The sequence below is a fragment of the Tupaia chinensis genome, unplaced genomic scaffold, assembly GCF_000334495.1.
Source record: "Tupaia chinensis unplaced genomic scaffold, TupChi_1.0 Scaffold000175_1, whole genome shotgun sequence".
NCBI classification, from domain to species: Eukaryota; Metazoa; Chordata; class Mammalia; order Scandentia; family Tupaiidae; genus Tupaia; species Tupaia belangeri.
Window position 1 is genome coordinate 1,419,831 of NW_006159650.1, and position 6,731 is coordinate 1,426,561.

The window sequence follows — 6,731 nt, forward strand, 5'->3', positions numbered from 1 at the left end:
TTTCCTTTCTTTCTAGGTCTTCAATTAAACTTGTGTTAAACTAGCTTATACTTCCTGCAGGTAAAATCATTTCTGTTAATTCGTTCCCAGTCTTTTTGTTTTTTTTTCTTAAGAGACTTTTGCTGTAGGGCACGTGCACTTGCCAGAGAGAGAGAGACAGAAAGAGAAATCACCCCCCAGGGGAATGGCTGTGCCACAATCCCTTCTCCTTTCTCCTCTTGGGATCTTGGGCACATACATACATGCACCCAGCATAAGTTTGAAGCCATCGGGTCCTGAACTTAAACCATGGTCAATAGAAGTCCAGAGATGCAACCATTATGTCATCTGCTGCTTCCTCCCTCCCCAGTCCATATGTACATACCTCATTTTTTTAAAATAATTATTTATTTTATTTTATTATTTTTTAAAGAATTATTTTATTTAACTTTATTTATTTATTTTTAATTTGAGCAGAGAGGGACAGAGTGAGACAAGGACAGTGAGAAAGCAAGCTGCCAGGACCAGGACTTGAACCATGGTTGGCCATGTGGGAATCCAGTGCCCCTAACCACCATGCCACCCGCCAGCCCCTTATTTTATTATTTTAATAAGCATATGAGAAAGAGAAAAAGTGAGAAAGCAAGCAGGACTCAAACCGCAGTTGGCCATGTGGGAGTCCAACACCTTTACCACCACGCCACCTGCTGGTCCCTGTACTTTATTTTTGATGTGTTCTATTTCTGTTTTCAAAATACCTAATATTATATTCTGTAGGGTCTAATTTTGCATTAATTCAAGCCAATAACATTTTTATTTTATATATTGTATTTCCACCTTTAGAAGTTTCATTTTGTTCCTTTTCGTTTTTCTTTTATTTCTCACCTCATTATGTACGTTTTCACTTACATTTCTAAACATAGTTATGTTCTCTGTTTTAATGTCATTGTCTATAGTTTCCTCATATCTCTTATCTTCAGTCTCTTCCTATTGACTGATTTCCTTCTAGTTATTTGTCACATCTTCCTGCTTCTTTGGCTATCTACAATTTTTCATTGAATGATAGACATTGTGTGTGTTACAGTGCAGACTGTCTTAATTGAAATGTCATCTTTTAAAGACTTTGTTCAGTAGGCAGTTAGTTTACTTGAAGTTATCAGGTTGACACCTTCAACCTCTGGGAAATGGAATAAGAAATATAATAAGGAGAAATTTTCCTTTACATATTTCTGTGTTTAACATTTAAAAATAAGTATGCATTAATTTTTATAAAAATGAACTTGCAATATTTAATAAACATAGTAATATGTGTTATACATTCTCTCCTTAGTTTAATCTTCAGAGTATCATTTAACCTTTATTTAATGAATTACCATCATATGCTCTGTTTACTCAGTAAATATTTAGATATATACTTAGACTACTAATCAATTCTGAGACCAAAGCCTTTATAATGTTTATTGGTCTCCCATTTGGTTCTTTTCTGAATACAGAATGTGTTGGGGAGATTTTTGGTTTTGTTATTTCTGCTAGAAGTTGTGTGTACTCATCAGAGAGAGGAGAGAAGAGAAAGTAAACCCACCCCCCCCATGGGGGATGGTCACACCACAATTCCTTCTCTTCCATCTTGCCCTCCTTTTGAGATTTTGGATGTGCATACTCATGTACCTGGCACTTGAGTCATTCGGTCAACCATGTGGGATCTGGGCGTCTCAAGCACCATAATACAAAATTGGCCTACCAGTGCCTGTTTTTTTAACCATCATTGCAACATTCTACGTTGTTATTTCTTTTTTTTTTTTTAAATTTTACAATTAAAGTATGAATTTATTTTGGTACAAAAACCTTTTGAAATGCATACATAGTTTTCCCATTACACATATTTCCATGAACTTTAAAAAAAAATAAAAACACCTTTTTTTAATTAACTAATTTACATTCACTCCCTAAGCATTGTCACAGCATACAAAGTGTGATTTCCCATCTAGAATATACTGCTTAATCATGCATGTTATCATCAATAATTTTCCATTTCTAGTTTCATATCTACATATACATATATATGTGTATGTATATATGTATGTATATATATATATTTGTACACACACACATATATATATATGTGTATATATATTTTTTACCCCTATTTCTGACCCTCTGCCTTTTCCCACCCTCCTCCCACACTATCACTGGTGTCTACAGTTGTTTTCCATTTCTTTTCCCCACATTTTAATGATCACACAATTTCTTAAATAATATAACTACTTTCAATAGCAAGTTCAACTGGTAAATTCAAGAAAAGCAGTTTTAACTTTAATAAATCAAAGAAATGCTAAGTAACTTTGTTTAAAACTTAAAGCCAGGCAACAGGTTAGGATTCTGTTCAAATAGTTGGTACATGAACTTATAAACAGCTCAAGATGGGTCAAAAATTTTTAAAACTGGAAAACAAAGCCTAGAAGAAAATCAGCAATGTTTTAGTCAAAAATCATAAAATGCTAGGGACCAGCAGTTACTGTAATGGCTATGTCGCTGGACTCCCACGTAGTTGACCATGGTTTGCATCCTGGACCCAGTGGCTTAAAACTCACGCCGGGCATGTGTGCGTGCGTGCCCAAGATCCCAAGAGGAGAACGGAGGAGAAGGGATTACGGCGTGGCCATCCCCCCTGGGGGGTGATTTCTTGCTTTTTGTCTCTCTATCTCTCTCTTCCTGTTCTGGCAAGCACATGCGCCCTACAGCAAAAACCTATCCAAAAAAAAAAAATGCTATTTCACCAGTTCAGTCTCCCGTACTTTATCTTCTGTTGTGGTTCCATCTTCCCGATTAAATTCTGGGATATAATATTCAACTCCAGACTTGTTCCTACGGTTAAGTTGTCCCTTTTCTTACTTTTTAAACTCTTATTTCTGTGTGTCTGTATATAATTTTCCTGGTATAGCACTCCCTTGAGAACTTCTTGGAGATCTGGTCTGGTAAATTCTTTCAGGTTTTGTTTATCTGAGAATGTTCTTGTCTTTTCTTCCCATATGAAGAACAATCTTGTCAGGTACAGTATTCTTCGTTGAAATTGCTTTTTCCTTAAAACTTTGAATATGTTTTCCCATTCTTTCCTCACTCACATTGTTTCCAACGAGAGGTCTGCTGTTAGCCTGATCGGATATCTTTTGTAGGTAACTTGCTGTTTTTCTCTTGCCAATCTTAGTATCTTGTCTTTGTGGTTTTGGTCAATCTGGCTATAATGTGTCTTGGAAAAGATCTTCTCGAGTTGATCCTATTTGGAGTCCTTTGTATTTCTTGGGACTGGATCTTTGAGTGCCTCTCTAGGTTTGGAAAGTTTTCTTGCAAGATTTCATGGAATAGATTATCAATGCCCTTATGAGTCTCTTCACCTTCTGGGATACCAATTATACGAATGTTTGGACATTCGATGGTATCTAGTATTTCTCAAATATTATCCTCTTTTTGGGGGGCAATTTTCTTAGTCTTTGTAGTAGATTTTTCTAGGCCAGCAATTTTCTCTTATACATCTGAGATTCTATTTTCTGTATGATCTAGCCTGCTTTTAATACTTTTAAGGGAGATTTTGACTTCCTGTATTATAGCCTTCATCTCTAAAAGTCCATTTGATTCTTTTGTAAAGTGTGTAATTCCTCTTTTAGATCTTGTAAGAATTTCCTCACCTCCTGGAACTTGTCAGCTCCTTTCCCCTGCCTCTTCCACAGTTCATTGTTTCTCTTATATTCTATCTCTGTTAGCTTCGTCATTATGACTATTCTATATTCTTTATCAGATATTTCCATGATTTCCATTGAGCTGTCTGTGGATGAAGAGGAGTTATTCTTTCCCCTTGGAGGAGAGGTATTTTCTTGCTTTCCCATATTTCTTGTGGCCCCACAGTGATTTCTAGTCATCTGATGGATGGTGCATTTCTTCCTAATTCTCAAAGTTCCATCTGAGCGTTCAGGAACGTGCAGAAGGAGGTGATCTGGAATTTCTTTGCCATTCTCTTTTTATCCCTTTGTGCAGCAGATTCAGTGGATATTGAAGAATATGTTAACCCTAATAGTCTTTGGATGTTTGGGTATGGTTCACTTAGATCCGTCTAGAAACACAGTGAATGTAGATTGAGGAGCAGAGTGATGAGAGAAAAGAAAAAGAAAAGGAAACAGAGTGAGAGGAAAAAAGAAAAACAAACAAACAAACAAAAATACACAAAGAAACAGAAAGAAAAAGAAGGGAAAAAATAATTAAATAAATAAATAAAAATAAAAAACCACATGGCACATGAGTGCACTGCACAAAATCACTAGTTTTCAGGAGCCATGGAGGAGTCTTCTTCTGAAGGCCTGCCCCTTGCCTCTCCTGGATGGGGATGGGGGGGGGGGTTGATTATTATTAGCAAGATAAAGAAAGGGCTGAAAGCCCAGAGAATCCTTTACCTTAAAAATTTTTTGAAAGGGGACCAGCAGTTAGTGTAATAGCTCTGTCACTGGACTCCCATGTGGTCAACCGCGGTTCGCATCCCAGACCTGGTGGCTTAAAACTCATGCTGGGTGCGTGTGCGTGCATCCCAAGATCCCAAGAGGAGAATGAAGGAGAAGGGATTGTGGCGTGGCCATCCCCCATGGGGGGGTGATTTCTCGCTTTCTGTCTCTCTGTTTCTCTCTGTCTGGTGAGCGCATGCACCCTATAGCAAAAACTTCTCAAAAAAATTTTTTTTTGAAAGGAAAAAATACAAAAAAAATGAGAAGACAGAGACAGAGAGAAGGCTAGAGGGGCTCCCTACCACTTGGTTTGGGGGCTGGAGGTTGAATTATCAGTAGAAAATCTTAATTTCTCTTTTTTCCCTGAAATCACTAGTTCTCAGGAGCCATGGAGGAGTCTTCTCTGAACATGCTTCTTAACCCCTTCAGCAAGTCTCTTCAGAGATGGAAGGGGGTGCGGGCACCGTGAGTTCCTAGGCCAGAAGCCACTGAGATCAGCTGAGGGTCTGCCAGCCCGTATTATGGGCTTGGCATGTCATTTCTGAGCGGGGGTCCCTGAGGTCAGATGAGCTGGATGGCGGTCAGCTCTGTTGGGAGAAATCTCTGAAATTTGCCTCTCGCCTAAGGCAGGGGCCTCTGGAGGTGCAGCCCTGGGCCACCGCCGCCAGGTGTACAATTGGCAGAGGTCCCAGCCTGGAAGGACGCTCCCTGCCACCCTACTTTGAAATACTAACATTTCTGGCTAATGTGTTCCCAAAAAGCTCAACTTCACTGGTAAACAGGAAAATTTAAAAATTCCACTTGTTTAGCCACCAGGTGGCATGGTGTTTAAGATGCAGGACCACACATAACTGAGTGTATGGTTCAAGCCCCAGACCTGGCAGCTGAAAAATACTCTGGGCACATGTGTGTATGTCTAAATACCCAAGAGGAGAATGGGAAGAGAAGAGAGTGCAGTGTAGCCATCCCCACCAGGGATGCTACCTTAACCACCCCACCACTGCCTTGTCCCTATTTAAAAAAAAAAAAAGTTTATCTATTTCAGGAGTGGGAAATAGGGACCCCTAACAGAATCCTGCTATACCATCATCCTACCCCCAGTCTTCCAGTAAGCTCAGATCAGATGACAGGCAAGCCCAGTGTGTCCAAGTCCACTCAGAGCCAAACCCTGGGCTTCCATATGGCTCCACAGTATTGCATGGTGGCATCTACCACCCATGCCATTGCAACTGGGCCTGGTTATTCTATTTTTAACTTTTTGAAGTACTGCCATATATGCTTTCTATAGTGACTACATCATTTTACATTCCCATCAACTCAACTGAGCACGAGCATTCTAATTTTTCACAATCTCACTAATTTTTTTTTATAGCCGCTATCTTTTTTTTTTTTGCCGAGGTTTTCGCTATAGGGCACATGCACTTGCCAGAAAGACAGAGAGAGACAGAGAGACAGAAAGTGAGAAATCATCCCCCCAGGGGGGATGGCCATGCCACAATCCCTTCTCCTCCTTTCTCCTCTTGGGATCCTGGGCACGCATGCACACGCGCCCGGCGTGAGTTTAAGCCACTGGGTCTAGGACTCGAACCGCGGTCGACTACATGGGAGTCCAGTGACATAGCCATTAGGCTAACTGCTGGTCCCTATAGTCGCTATCTTAATAGGATGTGAAGCTTTTCCCTTTAATAGTGACCTGAACTTATTTACATTTTATATAGTTACTAATTCTTTTTTCTTTTTTAATTTATTAATTTATTTCTTTTTTTAACATTAATATGCTATACATCATTACAGTATACAAAATGAAGTTTTCATCCAAAATACACTGTCTGTTGGCTCAATCAAGCACATCAACATACGTGTTATCAACAAACAATTTTTCATTTCTTATGTCTTGTATATTTTGTGTTTTTTTGTTTCCTGTATGTTTTGCTTTTTTCTGGCCATCCTTGATTTCCTATCCCTAACCCTCTACCCTGTCCAACCCTCCTCCCATTGTCTCTGGTATCCATGAGCTTTCTTTGCCTTCCCCCACCCCCACATTTAATTGATTTGCTAATGAACTTAATTTGTCTAAATATTTGCAATAGCAAGCACAGCTGATATATACATACACAAGAACCCATGTCTGACTTTAGGCATAAACCTCAGTGAGTAGAATGAACATACTATAAAATATTTCCTAGCTGGGGCTATATAGCTTACTGTGGTCATCAAATACACAGCTTTTTCTTTAAATTTTGGTAACAGTTTTAGTATTTTTTT